At 46.1% G+C, this 17,639-nt stretch overlaps 1 long non-coding RNA gene across 1 annotated transcript; it reads right to left on the bottom strand.

Annotated features, from left to right (window-relative positions):
- Positions 1-5,007: 5,007 nt before the first annotated feature.
- LOC111938147 (uncharacterized) lies at positions 5,008-11,927 on the bottom strand. Its single transcript, XR_002868889.2, has 5 exons — positions 11,718-11,927; positions 9,568-9,649; positions 8,404-8,815; positions 7,171-7,249; positions 5,008-5,486 (listed from the first exon to the last, which is right to left on the bottom strand). It is a non-coding gene; the product is annotated as an uncharacterized LOC111938147 (long non-coding RNA).
- Between the last annotated feature and the right edge of the window lie 5,712 nt (positions 11,928-17,639).

The following is a 17,639-nucleotide window of genomic DNA, read 5'->3' as shown; positions in this document are numbered from 1 at the left end:
AGGGCGCTCCCTTGGGCTGCAGCGCCCCCTGGTGGCAGGGACGGGCGGGCAGCCGGAGCCCGCCCCGGGGCACCGGCCAGGGCAGGGCGGCGGGGGCGGTGATGGAACGCTGGGGTTTTGGAGCTGGGACGGAAAATGCGCTGCTTGTTCCACAGAAAATGGTTAATGGCGGGTGTAAAACTCCTTAAAGCGACTCCCGGTGCTGGCAGATCGATTCCTGCGCACCAAATGCAATAAAGACAACACAGAGAGAGAACGTTTAATTCCCCTTTCACTTAGAAGAGCAATTTGACATCGACTTGACACATGGCCAGGAGTGCAATGCCAGTGGGCACAGACACTTGGGGCACATGCCAGGACCAGATAACTCAGACTGCAGCATCACAGATACACACTCAGAATGATGAAAATAGATATTTTATTAGGGCCTGTTCCCTAAGAGAGGGAAGAGTTAGACTAGAGATAAGGACAAAAATTTTTACAGTGAGGCTGGTAAGACACTAGGACAGAGAAGCTGTGGCTGCCCCATCCCTGGGGGTGCTCAAGGTCAGGTTGGAGCAACCTGGTCTAGTGGAAGATGTCCCTGTGCATGGTAGGGGGGTTGGACTAGATGACTTTGGAAGGTCCCTTTCAACCCAAATTGTTCTATGATTCTAAGTTTCAAAAACAACGTGGCTCAAGGCTGATTTCACCCACATAGTAAAAGCAAAACTTTGATAGCACAGATTGATCTGTTAACAACATCCATTAAGAAGCTCCACAGCAGAGCTCCTCACGTGCACAGAGGGACGCTCTCATTGGCACAGCCATGCCAAAGGCCACAGCCACCCCACGTTCTGTGGGAAAGGACCATGTGTCCCTCACCTGCGCAGCAGCAAGGAAGGTGTCATGGTTCAAAACCCACTGCAATACTAATTAAAACCTAAATAAGCTTCCACAATTGCTTCTAGCCTCCCACCACTGAGCAAGGAACACCCTTTGTAAACATTTAGGGCCACAGATGCTTACAACTGGAATTTGTGTGTGAAATCACCACGTGTTCCACCAAGGTGCTTCAGCTGGATCACCCTGATACCCAAACACTGAACCACAGCGTGCAGCCCTCCAAACTGTCTTCAAAATGAAGAACAGGATTTCTCACAGCATCACCGGGATCTGGTAATTTCCAAGAGCCTCTCCTGACTGCAGATGCTCAGACTGTAAATAATCACTACACGTTTCGAATCTGCCACTGATATTTTCTCGCCCAAGGCAGCGGCTCGCCAGCCTGCCTTCGAGATAAGGCTGGGGAGCTTCACAGGGTTTGGGCGCTTTGAGTGGAATCTTCTCAACATCAAAGTCCCAGTAGGGTTTTTAGTGAGGCTTTAGAACCAAGTTAAGGATTTTTAATGTGCCATACAGCACCCAGCATCAAAGGGACAGCGTCTGCAGGGGCCTGCTGTTAACAAAGTCACCGATAGCACGGAAATACAGCTGAACTAAACAGCTCCACCACCACTATTTTGAGCAACTTTTATGTATAGGAGATGAGCACTCTGGAGGTTTACTTGGAGCAGAGAGTCTGAATAAAAAAAACCTGACTCCCTTATATACCATGTGAAATTAGTCAGATGGAAATGAGGAGTTGGGAATCTTTGAGCTTGTGCCGTGCAGCTCAGTATAAATATTCTCATTGAATTATGACACTTTGCAGGCCTCACACACAGAATCAAGGTCAGCAGCAGCAGCAGTTGGCAGGAGAGCTCTGCTCCTCCAGCTTTGCTATTTCAGGATGCAATTGTTTTTTTCTCTTCCAGCAGAAGTTATTGTAAGCAGGGCTAGCTGGGCTGTCAGGGGACAGCTGTGTCATGGCCATGTGAAATATGCTGCATGTGAAACTCTGGTAACACCAGCACCCTGCAAATCCTTCCCTCCAGTTGTCCATTTCTTCCCAGGAACCACGAGCATCCAGTCACTCACACTGAATTCCCTACAGGGCCCTCCAGAGCCACTGGTGAGGAGGCTCCTGAGGAAACCCCAGGACTGAGGGGTGACGGTGCTGCCTTGACCAAGTGTCAGCGACAGCGAGGGCAGCCCTGCACCTCCACCCCAGGGAAGGGCATGGGTTTGGCAGCCAAGCACAGCTCACACACAGGAATCCAGCCCTGCTCCTGCACTGTCAGCTGGAACACTCTCAGAAACACAAGCTGTTTTTCTGGGAGCTGGAACAAACACATATTTTCCACAAGTTGCCTCTGTTTTTTAGAGAATAAGCAAGGGCAAAGCAACACCCTGTGGCAGAGCAGGATGCAAGGCTCTCCTCTGCAGCATGCCACACCAAACAAAGGTGAAACACCCAGGTGAGTGGGCATTAAGGACACAACACAGCAAACACCATGGCGGTGGCCATTTGTCCTGCTGTAACACAGTGGCAATTTCAGAGCCACAGGAATCTCCCTTGTGTTCACCAAGCCCTGATGAAAGAAGGACATAAGACATCTTGAGACTTAATTTTTTTTATTCTTTTTAAAGTAACAGTCTCCAGCATCTTCTCAGACCAGTAGAAACCATCCCTAGAGATGCCATGGCCCCATTACTGAGCATGACACTGATTGCTTTTGTGCAAAGCAGCAGGTCTGAATTCAGAGGCATTGGACAGCACCTCCCCAGCCCTTCTGCTTGGCCAGTAGCAGATATCTGCTGTGCACCACTGCTTGGAGGTTTCAGGGCTCCCAGCTGCCACACAGCTGAGAAAATCAAACTAATATTATTAAGTTAACGCCAGCCCTGGGTGCCTCCACCAGCGATCAAAGCCACCTTCGGCTTCACCGACACGCAGTGACTTGTAAAAGGCTGAGCTGAAACGGTATTTCACGGCTTGAATTGCTTCAAATCCCCCAGGAACAAGTGTCAGGGCTTTCAATAGCTATAGTGCTAATAATAAAACAAGGACCTCTTCCAGTATCACAGCACAAACAGTAGTTATTTCTCTCTCAAAGCTTTGATTCCTAAAACCTTTCTTACATTCAGCTTGACATCAAAACACCCATCTCATTCACTCAGGCTGTCACAGGAGAGTTGTGTGCTGCTATTAGAAATAGCCCTGAGGTGAATTAAGAACAGTCTGTAATGATGTTCCACTACAGCAACTTTATTTCTAGCAAACCGAATAAATGAGCAATATTTTATCTGATGTGCCTTTGCTCAGCAGAGAACGGCAGCTGCTCCCCTTATGATTTATTGAATGGATGTTTTCTAAATAGCCAAAGCTGGTCTCTGAAGCCAGCCACAAAATCTCCCATTCCTGACAGCCCAGCAGAAATAGGAGAGGGATGTTCAGGTTCTGGATAGTGGCAAGTCTGGACATGAACTCTTTTATTTGCAATTTCCCCCTATTAAAAAAATGCACAAACAAGAAGTTTTATTTTTTAAAAAAAAGTCTATAAGTGTTGATGTTCAACAGCTGGCAGCAGATACAGGGCACAGACAAAGCTCTTCCTGTACAGCTGCAGAAGCAACAGAGTCCAGCAGAGTCAGGGCAGCTTTGGGTGCTCTGGGTGGGAAGGAGGAAAGGAAAGGTGGAGGGGCCATGGAAAGATGGAACTTGGAATGCCTTTGGGAATGGTACAGGCAGCACATCCCAGCACTGCAGACTCCCCAGGGTGTGGTGGGTCCATCACCCCAGAGCAGCAGCCCCAGCACCACGGTGAGGTGAGCAGGAAGAGAAGCAAAATGAAACAATCACAGAGGCACCGGCCCTCCTGCAGCAGACGCAGCTGAAGTGGGATTTGGGGCTTCTGGAAATCTGGCAGGAGGAAATGGATGTTCACATCAGCAATTAAAACGTGGGGTATTCTGCCAGAGGACATCTCCTAAGCCAAGAAGTTGATGAGATGCAAAACGGGTCTGGACATTCACACGGACACTAAGGACACAGGGAAGCATTGCAGGAGCAGTGACACATTTCATGGATATCACACTTCATGGACATCACACTGCAGTGGGCTCTGGCTCCCAGGACAGTGGGGGGAGGCAGGTGGGTGTTTGAACACGTGCTGCAAAGTGCTGGTGCCTCTGAAGGGCCTGACAGCAAGAGCTGCCAGCGAGGCGCAACAGTCCCGAGGGACAGAGATGATCCACTTGGGGTGTTTTAATTCTTTTAATGCCAGAGCAAAGGGAAAGTTGGTGAGGGCAGAGCAAAATCCTGAGCAGGCAGCAAGTGCCCAGTGTGGGCACCACTGGGATTCCTGCCCTGAGAGAGGAAAAACGCCCCAATAGCCTGAGGAATGCCAAGCACTTCATTCCACACACTGGTTGAATGTTTGCTCCAGAAGCAGAACCAGGAGCAGTGGTCTCTGGGGAGAAGGGAGTGAAGGACCCCCAGACCATACTGGGAAGACACCAGTCCCAGGAGTTCCCATCTGTGGAATTGCTGATTAAACACACCCAGGCTGGGGGAAAGCTCCAGAGCGCTGCTTTGTTGGTGTTAGTCAGCACATCAGTCCTGTCTCATGAAACAGGGAAGCCTTAAGGGAAAACAGCTTAAAACCTTCCCAAAAAGCTCACAAAGGCTTGTCCTGATGCCAGTTCAAGTCCCTGTCAGCAGATTCCCAAACCAAAGCAGCCTTTGATGCCAGCTGGGCACACATTCCCCACAATATTTCACTCGAAGGCTATAAAAACAACAACAAAAAGAATTTCTCTGATACTTTGCCCTTGACTAATGTGCACTTACTGAAATAAATAACCACCTGGTCTTGCCATTGAAGAGCAGCACAAACATTGCCGCAAGCAGATTATTGACCAGAAATACAGAAGCCAAGTTATAAACAGGTTCGTAATTCAATAAACAGAACTGTAAAGCATTTCCAAACAGACCATACCAACCTCACTCTACCTGCTTTCAACAAAGGAAGTCAAATACCTATTTATGAGATTCTAACTCCCTATTTTCTATGCCATTCAGCACAAAGAAGAAAAAAGAATCAAGATAAAGAGAGGGCATATTTTAGCTGTACGGGATTTATTCATTCAATTTACATTTGAATCAATTATCCAGGCAAAGCTCGAACACTGCCAATGTGATTTAGGTGGCTGAACACACATCATAAATAGTGCAGCATTCAAGTCATATAATCCGTGCCTGCCGTTCCTGGATCGCTCCATAAGCAGGAAGAATATCCTGACTTGCAGCGTGCCATTATTTCCAAGTAGGAATGTGCTTGGCTACAGCTCGGAACAGAGCCTCTGAAACCTCTCAGACAAAGTCCTGGCTAACATCCAGCCCAGTGGATTAGGGATAAACCCCTGGAAGGCTGGGCCAAGCCCCCAGTCGGGCAGGACCCACCTGGCTGGGCTGGACATTTGTCACTTAAGGGTGGGAGAGCCCTGGATCTGCTGTGCCCACAGCAAATGACACAGAGCTGCCTCTTGCAGGTTGTGGCAGCTCACTCTCCACCTCAGGATTCCCTTTTTCTGGCTGTAGTTACGGCACACAATGCATCTCTCTGAGAAAAACAGATGAGAAAACTCATTTCACAACCAGAGAGCAGAGCCTCTCCTCTGCTCAGCTTTTCTCCAGCGGAACATTTCTGCCCTGCAATAGACTTTAGCTTTACACAAACTCAAGAAAGGAGACAAAGAATTATGAAGCCATGTATCCCATTAGCATCCAAATGCTGCTGTGGAGGCAAGGGGTTTTTTTGGAGATAAGGTGTTTTTGAAACAGTTCTAGGAGGAGGAAAAAATTCTTTTATGAAACACATTTTTCACAGACCTGAAATCCACAGCGCATTATAAAACTGAATTTGTTGCTGTTGTTTTTATTTTACAGCATTAATCACTAAAGGCTTGCTCAGGTGGGCAGGAAAAATCCATTTCCCATTGTATTAACTTCACACAATTTAAGGAGCCTTTCAAGGCCCACATAAATGCAAGTAAACACTCCCAAGCCTGGCTGGTCCTGCACTGGCTGGGCACACAGATGCTGGAAGCACAGCTGGACTTGCCAGACATTCCAGAGGTGGAGAGCACTTAGATCCCAGAGCCCCACCACCCATCACTTGATTTAAAGTCTGTAGGAAATGAGCTTTCCCAGAATACCATTTCCTCTGGGACAGAGAATGCAGGGAGAGTCACCCTCTATCCCAGAGGATTCCCTGTGCTGGGGAGGCAGCAAATACCCTTAGATCCTGAGTGCTGGGATCTTTCCACCTTTGAGGTTCTGAGTTTACAAACACAAAGACTTCACTCATCTGGCCTCCCCAGTCTCACATTAAGATTTCATGAGAACAAGTGCACAGGGTGAAGAGAAAAGCCAGAAAGGTTCACTGAAGATATTTCACAAAATTCTTTTGTATTTGCTAAAGCAGATGTGCAGTTACGACACAGAAGTCTTACCCCAGCGACAACAGACTGCCTTTAGTCAATTCTTAGTAAAATTATCTTATTTCAATGTGGAGAAACAGATGGATTTGGTGCATCATCTGGAGATAAACAGACCCGGGTCAGGTGTAGGCAGAAACACACATCAGAGCTTTGGAATTTTACTGCTCACTCCTCCAGACAACTACATTTTCATACAATATACATAAACATTGTTTTGGCACATGAACAGCATAGCCTAAGAACCAAACTGATGGTTGTAAATATGCAAGGTTCGTAATGCCCAGCTTGACTTTTAGGAATCAACACAAATACAATATGCAATTGCTCCAGCAAAGAACAGGCACTTGGACTGCTCCAAAAGGAGAATTTAAAAAAGAAAAACAACCAAAACCAACCAAAAAACAAAACAAAAATAAAAGACCCTCTTGGCTTATATAATTTCAATTTTGTATAAGGAGCAATCAGGGAAGAAAACATCCCTGAGGACTTGCAATTGATTTCCAGAACAAAAGCTCCCAAGGGATGTTGAAGGAGGTTCATCTGAAAAATTAAAGATGACCTTCTAGGCCAGTCACAAGAGCACCTCGCTGCCATCCTCCCCCGTGTCATCCAGCGGGAGGGAGGGCTGCTGGAGAAAGGCTTCACACACCACTGCCACGTTAGCAGGAGCTGGTGTGAAAGGGTTCTGGCAGTGCCACACTTTGTCCCCCGCCTGCCCCAGCCCCGGGGAGCGGCTCTCACACAGCAGCTCCCAGAAAATGTCAGGAAATTGTTGTGAAACTTCAGAGACGAGCTCACACTTACCTCCCCAGGCATTTCAGAGCAGTAATTATGGGTGGCTTGGGCACACACGTGCTTTCCCCTTTCTGAAATGCAATTACAGCTGCAGAGAAACAGAAGGAGATTTATGGAGGGAACACCAGAAGAATCAATATATCAGCCCAGGTGGAAGACCATGATTTTGAGCTGCTGCTGAACTACACTAAACCACCTAAATTAACTTAATTAGGTGTCAAAACACGTTTACTTGATATATAAGAGATATTTGTTTAAAAAACCTCTCAGTCCAGTTTAAAAAAGCAAGCTTGGCTCTCAATCAACACAGCCCCTCCGATTAACTTTTAAAGACTGCATGTACCATGAGACACGGACATTTTATAGCTGATCTCAAAGTTATATTTAGATAACAGAGATTCAGCAATTTATAGACAAAATCAAATCAGAAATATCAGCCAACTGATTCAAGAGAAAATAAAGAGGCAGTCTAGGATGAATGTGAACCTTTATATGCCTAAGCTTCAGTACTGCCACAATTAGCTGTTCACATATCAGGATGGTGACAGCCACTTCAGGGAATATTTTATGGATATATGTGTGTGTGTGTGTGTATATATATATTTATATGCATATATATATATTATATATGTAATATTATATATAATGCATATTTTATATTATAGATGTTTATACATTATATATTATATAGCTATAATATATATTATAATATATTATATATAATATAAAATAAGATAAAATATATTATATAATATTTGTATAATATATATTTTATCTATATATATGTATATATATGTGGGTGGGGGTGTGTGTGTATAAAGTACTTAGTCCATTCCCTCCTTCCTCCTTTCCCATAAGTTTTTCACTTTAGGGCAGCATTTCAAAACACAGTAACTTGTCTAAACAATTAGTGTTCAGTAATTGGACTGGTGTTCACCATGGCATGCTCCTGGAGCAGCTGGCAGGTGTGAGTGCAGCTGGAACAGGCACATTGCAAACGGGGTGCCCACAGCACTGCAGCCCACAACAAACACCCCGACAGATCAGGAAAGCACCAGGGACACAAGGACACCTGAAAAGCAGCAGCATTTACAATTTCTATGGTTCAGCAGCTCCTATGTCCAACGGAGAAGAAGCTGGAAACATGAGAATGTTATTGCATTTCAGGCTCAGAGATTTAAGCGTAAGTCAGGAAGAAGGCCAGGCCTAATTGTTTTCCTTTTCGAGGTGGCAGGGTCTCACCTGGGCTGTCACACTTGGTTTCAGGGAGGCTGCTATTCATTAGCAGCACAGACAGAGCACAGATCTGCTGCTGCAGAGCTGGGCCACAGAGGGGAACACGCTGCTCGAGCACAGGGAGGGTTCGGGGTGTGCAGAGCTCCCACAGGTGACGTTCTCACATCCAGGGACACAAACCAGGGCCTCTGTCCAGTCCTCTGGCTGTCTCACTGGAGGCTTTGTGAAAGGTGTTTCAGGAGCAGATGCTCCATGGATGTATCACCGAGCTGAGTGAGAGAAATCCCTCTTCTCCTGGTCTTGGCTCCAGGGGATGTCATCAGAAACGAGCTGTGCTCGCTTTGTAACTTAAACGGGATGTTGATGCTTAACCTGCTGCCACTCTCGTATCAGCGCTGCTGCAGACAAGGAGAAACTTCTGTGGAACAAAACAAACCATTAGCAGACAAGAGCAATTAGAGAAATTGTCAGGAGACGACTGGAGCCCAATCCAGTGTTTTTAGGCGCTGCCTCAGGAGAGGGCAGCCTTAGCAAGCAGATGGACCCTGCTCCTCTCCCCCAGAGCACACCGGGCCAAGGTCACAGCCAAAAGTCTGCTCCAAATCCTTGCCCAGATCCAGGGCTTGGATCCAGGGAGATCCCAGCTGCCAGCCCCACCACCAGCACTGCCAGGGTGTGTTCCCTAAGGTCCTGGGCTGAATCCCAGCTTTCCTCTGGAGTAACCCACCCAACATCCGTGATTTCAGAGACTGAAATAGTTTACAAGGCCGCTCTGGGTTGCTATTTGAGGTACATGTTTAAGTAACATGAGTCTCTATTTTTACTTAAAAAATAGACACATGAATCTCTATTTTTACTCAAGGCACTCCAGTCTGTGCAGGGAACACTCCCTTAAGCAGGGAGAAGGCCAGAGGTCCTACCCTGAGACACCTACTCCAAAATCCAGCTCTGGCAGGAGCTGCTCCCAGAGCAGCCACCCAAACTGACACTCCGGGTGTGCCTTGTGAAACCCAGCCCATCCTGCTGCTCTGTGCAGGTGTTACATCATGTGCTGTTATGATTCTCAACTCCCCAGATCATCAAGGAAAGATCATTATGTACAAAACACTCATAATAATATAGTTACCATTATAGGATATTACAGACCTTGCCCTGTTGCTTTATTCTTACCTCTAAGGATGAGAAAAATGTGTTTAGTGCTGGGAAGATGAGTGATAAGATCTGCATACAAACAGCCCCCACAGTGCAAAAGCTGAGGAACATAAAAAGATCAGAAAAATGCCCTAAAATGTTAGGAGAAGTAGAATGTAAGTCCCATGAACAAATGCACCTTCCCAGAGGCACCTCTTGGGCCCCTCTTCCTCCAGGCAAAGGCCAAGGTCTCCTGCAGACCTCCCCAGCTGAACCTGCAAGCCAAAGTCCTGCCCTCTCCCACTAGAATGAGCCAATAAACTTGAAATAATAAAAAACCAAGGCACAGTACACAGCATTGTTCCACCACTGGTGTTTACCTTTGTGTTCAACACAAGTAAAGCTCGGGCTTATATTAGAAAGAGCAACATGAATTTCTTGTTAAAAATATTTACAGACATCCCTTTATTTCCTTTACAACCATGCAGATGACTTGGGCTCCCTGGGTGACCACCTGCCCCCCAAAAGCTGCCCCTCTGTGCCTTGCTGGGGGAGCTGCTCCCCCTTCCCCTGGGCTGCCCCTTTTTAAGCTGCAATCCAAGCCTTGCTGGTGCTCACAGAAATGATGAAGTGGGAGCTGACACATGTTTAAGCTTTCCTAATTGTCCCCTACGGTCTGCTAAGTATAATTACCAAATAATGCCTGGGAACACAACTGCATCCTTGGCAATTAGGGTGATGGCAGAGAAGGGCCACCAGCCCTCCCATCATCTCCTGCTGCAGGTCCCTGGCCAGCCACCTCATCCCAAAGCCTCAGCATCCCACGGGCATCAGCAGAACAGCACCCAACATTCCACCTTCCTCTAAGCAGAGCGGCTGCTCGGGATTTTAGGCCATAAAAATAACAAACTGCCAGCATTCTAAGGATCAAGTGCTCAGAGGAAGGATGATGAGCCTGTACAAATGGTTTATTTGCACTTCACGCCAGCTGCTCCCCTGTACAAATGCATCTGGCCAGGTCTGCTCCCCACTGCCCTAATTTCACCTGTGGGTCTCATCCCTCAGATCCTGCTCCAGAGCCATGAGATGTGGCAGATGACCACCCTCAACACCCACAATGCCACAGAACCAAAATGAAGAGGGGCACAAAGCCAGAGAGGACTGCAGAGATGCTTCAGCCACTGGTAAAAATAACAACACTCGTTCATCCTTTTCTTACTCTCAGATCTCTGCTCTTTCCAGCAATCCTGTACCAGCCCTCAACAGAATTCCTTCTCAGACAAGAGGCAGTGTCATGTCTGCACAGCTCGTCAGCTCTGAGCAACCTGCTCAGCCAGTTCTCAATGACTTTTGGTTCTAAATCACCTATTTTGAGAAATGTCTCTGCTTTCACTGGGAGGATGGAACACCCACACCAGGCACCCAAAAACCCTGCCAGGAGTGGGCAAGGCTGCAGTGGCTCCTGGCCAATGGTGTAATCTGGGAATGGTCTTTATAGCTGCAATTATTGTAAACATGAACATTGGCTGTAAGTATTCCTGGTCAAAAATTATAATGTGAGCTGACAAGAACTGAAGCGTTTTCACACTGATTTTAATTGTATTTTGGCAAGTCTGGAGTTAATTTGTATTTGCTATAACTCCAAAATGTGTCTGCCTCTAAACTGAGGCTGAACCCAGATTTGTTTGCTCATGAGCACAGATCTTTGCCATATCTTAGGTGATCAAAAGCTAGAGACCAAAGTAACTAATTCTTTGGGGACAAAGCAATTAAAAATAAGCAGAGATAAATATTTATGGTTTTGGGGTTTTTTTTCAACCTACTGTAAGGTCTGTCAAAGACCCTTAAGGGCCACAGGCTGCTCTGTCCCTGCCTCAGTTCAGCTCTTTCAGTGTCTGCACAAGCCCTGGGCCTGCTGGCACCTCAGCTGGGCTCCAGTCCTGCTCCTGAATTCCCACCACTGACCCAAGAGCACCATTTGGTAGGAGCCAGGCATCCTTCCACACTTTCAAATAAGAATATACAGAGCACAAACAAATCACAAGTTAATTATAAACCCGGTCATAGCAGCTAAGAAAACACTGGAAGGTAAATATCTGCTCAGGTGAGATAATTCTGCCACAGAACCAATGTTCTACTCCACAAAAGACCAGCTCCTATTAACAGGTAAGTATTCCATGGGGTTGTACCTGCTTCTCTTCCCAGGAGCTTCAACCTCCTGACATCACAGCTGCTGCTGAAGTAATGATAAGGCTGAGACTTTTTATATACAAAATGTGGGATATGTTCTTCAGGTGACCCTCCAGGATCTCAGGAGCTCTGAAGGGATGAAATCCAACCACTGGCAATCTCTTACACAGATAAATAAAATTAATTCATTAAGACTTTCTCTAAGGACAAGCTCAACGTTTTATGGGGGTTCTTGACAGTTTACCCTTTGCAACTTTAAGAAACAGCAAGAAAGTGATCTGCAGGGAGGAAAAAATAAATTAAAATAAAAAGGAGGACTTTGATCACTTCAGCAGTGGACAGCAATATCATATGATTGTAATTCACAGCAAATATTAAACCAAGAATATTATATCTCCTCCTTCCCCCTCCACTGATGGAGCAGGACAACAGCCTTCCTCAGTGCTGACGATGAGGATGGTCATGCCAGGATTTGCTCACATGTCTTTTGTAAAATCACCTGGAAGGGATGACACAGTGACTCATGTACTGTCTGCTCTCCTTCCTCTGTGCCCAGCAGGTGGGCTGAAGCACAGAACCAACCAACCTTTTGTACAGCTGCTACTTCACTCCTCAGACTTTTCTGCCAGTTTTCCTGGTTTTGTTTTTGTTACAACTTAAAATTTTAGCAGCAGCTCTCTTGGTCTTGAGAGAATCTGCTCTTATCTTGACATTTTCACCTTCTGCTGGTGGGGTTGTCTGCAAATGTCAGAAACATCATCACATTCCTAAAGCTCCTACACTTCAAATCCCACCTCATGGACCATCACAGTCCTGCTTTTATCTGAGGAACATTCAACATGTTTGAAGTCTGACAGCACTTCTTGAGGGGCATTACTTCTTTTCAAGGTTTTTGAGCATGAGAGAATGTCATGCAAAGACAGATTCTGCAGGAACTTTACAGGGATATAAAATAACCAGAATTAGAATGTTATACTGCTGTCCAAGACAAGGCAGACAGAGAAGCAAGGACACCAGGAGGTGATGCTTCCTCACTTCTGAAAACGTGTGTTGCTTTGGAGCAGGATTCATGGAGAAGCAGCAATAGTGCTGGGACAGTGAGCAGGGTTTGGATTGAGCCTGTCTTGGCTCCCTCCAGCTCTTACCAAAGCCCAGAACCACGCTGGGAAATGCTTTTTGGCCTGGGCAGTGTCCTCCTTTGGGCTTTTCATGGCAAGGGAAGGCAAGTCTCTGAGAAGGAAAACAGGAAATGGGAGTCTGGCTGTGAGAGCCCACCCAGCACATGTTCATCCCAGAGCACTTGCAGCTCACACAAAAACTTTCTGTTTCTTTTGAATATTTCTGATGGATTCCTCTGGATTCTCAGTAACTGTCTGAGCACTGAAAATCAGTTGTGTTTCATCATGAAAGCCTCTATTGTGTTTTTTTCTACTATTTTTAAGCATGCTGCATTTAATACCACCCATTGGCTCCAAGAGCACTAAGAGAAACAGAATCCACTACTAAAAGCACTCAGAAAAGTCAAATCCCTTGTTTAGGGACATGTGTGGCAGGATGGCTGCAGCATTTCCATTGGAGTCAGCTTCTAATGGCTCCACAGGGAATGGAGCAGAGCCATCAGCTCAGCACAGGACAAGCTCCACATCCAGGCAATATTCACTAAAATACCAAGAATATCAACTCCCCCTCTACTTCCCTCAAAATCAACTGTTTGGGGAAATCTATGGCAAACAGCATCTTGCATTTGCAAACAACAGCCCCACTCAGGTGCTGGCAATGCCTCAGGAAGCTGGAAGAGATTCTGAACATGTACATCAGAGCACTGAGTCATGATCAGAGCTTTAATCTAAATTTGTTCCATTGATGTGGCAGGAGATTTGTTCCACACCAAGCTGTTTATGTTTTGATGTGCAAGTGAGTAGATTTAACTCAAGTTTCAGCCTTCTGGAAGTCAAAATATTTCTTAGAAACACGGCCCATTTATTCTGCTTGTTTTTTGCTGCTGGAACACTATTAACATGCATGCTGCTTTTATTTGGATACCTTCCTATCACTCTTCAGCTCTAGTTTCTAGTGGGCACTTCTCCAAAACCATAATTCCCCATACAGCCAATTCACTTAAGAGCTGGACTCGATGATCCTTGTGGGTCCAAATATTCTGTGATTCTGTAATACCTCTACAAATATTCTCTGTGGTCCCAGCCCAGAGACAGCCTGGACTGCAAAACAGTGATAAAGCATAACACAGCAAACATCATCTCCATGTGTTAATCAGCACGGATGGAAAACAAATTTAACATTTTTCAAATCCCTTAGGTGTTGATGAGCTGGACAATGTGTAACTGGAGTGTCTGAGTCAAGCAGACAGAGCTGGTGATGCCACACAGGAGGGAGGGAGGGAGCAGGCACCTGTGCCATCAGCACTGGAGCGATGTCACCGCAGACCTGATCCCATCAGGATCAGCTCATGCTTCCAGTGCTGGAAAACCTGCACCTTGCACTGCTCATCCAGGGCTGACAAAGGATGCCTTGTCATCCCTGACAGATCATGTGGCTCATGTGAGCCATCCCCAGGAGGAGGGAGCACATCCAGATCCCATCAGCTACACACCAACCCTTTATAAGGTACGACCTCAGAACTATTCATTAGACAAATCCATTAATGTACAAAAAGAGCCAACCCATTACTGGCTCTTGCTGGAGACAGGCTGTGATAGCCATCAGACAGGTGCAGGGGCACGATAACTGGATTAGGAGACCCATAAATGCAGCTTGTTGGGACTGGAAGCTCTGTAACAATTTTAAAGGAGAAAGGAAAGAATGCCCCAAGGCCATTTGTGGTGCCTGTGAGGAGAAAAAGATCCTCAAAGCCCAGCACATACTGAAATCCTGGTCATGCAGAGTCTAAATCATTATCTCCTTGCAGGCACACTGAGGATTTCTCCTCTCACCCATGTCCCTCTCCCACCAGGAAGGTGGGACACATGAAATTGTTCACTGCACTGGAACCAGCATCAACAACAGCGATCCAACATATCCCTGCCAGGAATTATTTGCAGACAAAAGTGATCCATCAAGTACAGCCCAGGAAAAACCACATTAACATGCTACAAACATCCTGAGGCCAAAAAGACAAGGAATCAGGAGGCAGAAAAACTAATTGCATGGAGGCTGTTTAATTATTTTTAAGGTTATAAGAGAAGCCTGACAGAATACGGGCTCAATATAGCAGACACTGCAGAAATTTCTATCAATCTTATCACAATTCTGCCCTCCTACTAGAGCAGTACAGCCATGAATGCTGACCAGCATCAACTGACTGATTAAGACACAAATCTCAATATTACTAATAAAACAGCAAGTGCCAGAAATAATAGGCACTATGAGCATGTTCAGTTTCAGCTGCAGAATGGAGAAAAAAGAACTTTTATGGTGTCTTGCCAATAAATTCATCTCTGGGGAACCATCAAAACAGAGGATGCCTTTCTGTAAAGCAATCACTGATGGCCTATGAGCAGAGAAAATATCCAGCTCTGCATGACAATGACAGCAGGGCATGAGCCAAGGAGCAGATCCTCAGCCAAGCCCGTGTGGGACAGGTCCCTGTGTCTGACAGGCTGCATGGAGGACGGGAATTCCAGGGCAAATAAAGAGGGCACAATAGGGAAAATTATAGAAAATTGGAGAATATTAAAGAGGAGAGGTTAGATTAAAAAAAAGGCAAAGCAAAGAAAGGAATAGAGGAGAGGAATTTATAAAAATATCCAAACTTTGAACCTCTGCAGTGGTCACAGACAAATTCCTGACCTAAACAGATTTAGACTGTGAAGCTCAATCAATTAGATTCACGTCCAGGTTAAACAAGATTTCAGAGAGCAAGGGCCATTCCTGGCCTTCTTTCCATCCAAATGCTGTGCAAATGTCTGCTTCCAGAAGGAGGACCAGAGAAACCTGGCACAGAGCTGGCACTCTTTTCTGAGAAATATGGGAGGAAGAGGAAATCTCCTGTTGCAGTGGGAGGCAGTAGAATTTTGGGAGCTGTTAAAAACTGCAAGGAGAAGGAAAAACAAAGATGCATGATTCCATAATCCATACAGAAAAGGCAGCAGAGAAACAAGATTTGGAAAGGGTCACCCTGGAGAAGGATGCACCACGTGCTCCTGCTGCAAGCAGGAAAAACTGGGAAGCAGAAGTCAAATGCAGCTGCTCTTCATGCAATCCCTTGGACAGGACAGCAGCCAGGCCTGGGCTCTGGCAAGTCAGTGATTTACAACCTAAAATCAGAGAGTCCTAATAGAAAAATAACAGCCTGTCAGTGTAAGTGATGGTGCTTGCAGAAGCCTGCCAGCCTTGTGGAGCAGCTGCTCACCACAACCTGCCAAGGAATGGGAATAACCAGGAGAAAACAGGCTGTTTGCCAGGAGGGATGGGGGATTCCTCTGGTTTACAGGTCCTGGACAACCCCCTGAGCAGGACACTCAGACACCCAGCAGTGCTCTCATGATCAGCAGCACCTGGTACTCTAATGGAAGAAGCACAGTTTCTGCTAAAAACAAGTGAAAGATGAAGTGAATGCTGTAAGCACAGGTGAAGAAGGTAGCACAGGGACAACTGATTAAAAATCCATTATCAAATTTTGGCTTTGGAAAGAGGCAAGAAGCTCACACCTTAGCCATGTACCAAAACACCTGGAAATTAGTGCCTCCCTGCACTAGAGAAATCTGCTTTGCAAACAGAAAAGGCATTTCTAAGAGGCACCTCTTTTGACCTTTGCTCCATTCCTTTGCCATGGAGCACAAAGTGGGGGTGGCTGAGGAGCAGCTCTGACCCTGCAGCACCCTTCCAGGTTTGCTCTGCTCCTAAAAAACCCAAAATGACCTGTGGTTTGAAAAGATCCAGGAGTACATATTAACAGCAGCAACAGGGGTCCAAAGAAACAATTTAAACAGCCAAATTCTAAATATTTGTGAGTAGTCAAGAATTTACAAGCCACTCATGGGCTGAAATTCCCCCATATGCAAAGCTTATGTGTAAATAACAAAACAAACCCAAAAAAAATCCGCAGAGATGACCTGGGTTAATCCCACCATATAATCCCTTTTCCCAGCTCCTTCACTGAAAGCTTTACACAAACCTCAGGCTGGTCAGAGCACAAACCAAAGCCCAACATTACCACCTGGTGGAAATCCTCTTCTGCTACAACCACAAGCAGAAAAATCATTAAATTCATTTGTCAGAGTAAAAGAAGCCAGGTTTAAATAGTGGCAGTGTTACATCGAGCTCAGTCCTGCACACCAAGGGCCCACCAGGGGCTGTGGGTTTAAAAAACACAAGTTTGGCAGCACAGAAAAATTACTTTTTCAGAGAGAAAGGCAACAAGCCCACATGCAAAGCAGCCTCCACATGCCCATGTCATTTCCCTGGAGTCCATCCATCCAGATGCCAGAGAAGATCCACAAGAAGGATTTTTTAAGTAAGATAACGCAAAATTTACTGAGAAATAAACCATGACAGCCACAGAAGTCTCAACATTACCCTGTCCACCAGCATCAAACCCAGCCATTTAGGAGCTGGCAACCAGGATTTTGGGCTCTTGGAAGCAGTGATTTAACATTCACATCTTTTGTTATTCCAAAATTGTTTGGACAGGAGAACCCCCTGTTGCAGAGACCCCCAGTTCCCAGGCACATGTTGTTCAGCCTGTGTTGCTGAACAGCAGAGCCCAGAGGGGGAAAACAGGGAGGAAACAGCAAGGAAAACTGCACAAACAACACAGCCTCCCAACTTTATGGCAGCCCAAATCCAGAACCCTGTTTGGGCAGTTTCCAGCATCTTAAATAGCAACCATGGGGCTGCCTCCTTGCTGGACCTCATCAGCTTTTGGGAGCTGGCTGAAAACAGCACAGAAGGGGAAAGGGAGA

Source organism: Cyanistes caeruleus, chromosome 16 (genome assembly GCF_971803275.1).
Source record: "Cyanistes caeruleus chromosome 16, bCyaCae1.hap1.1, whole genome shotgun sequence".
NCBI lineage: Eukaryota > Metazoa > Chordata > Aves > Passeriformes > Paridae > Cyanistes > Cyanistes caeruleus.
Note: the sequence above shows the minus strand (reverse complement) of the source record. Positions and strands in the feature narration are given on the sequence as shown.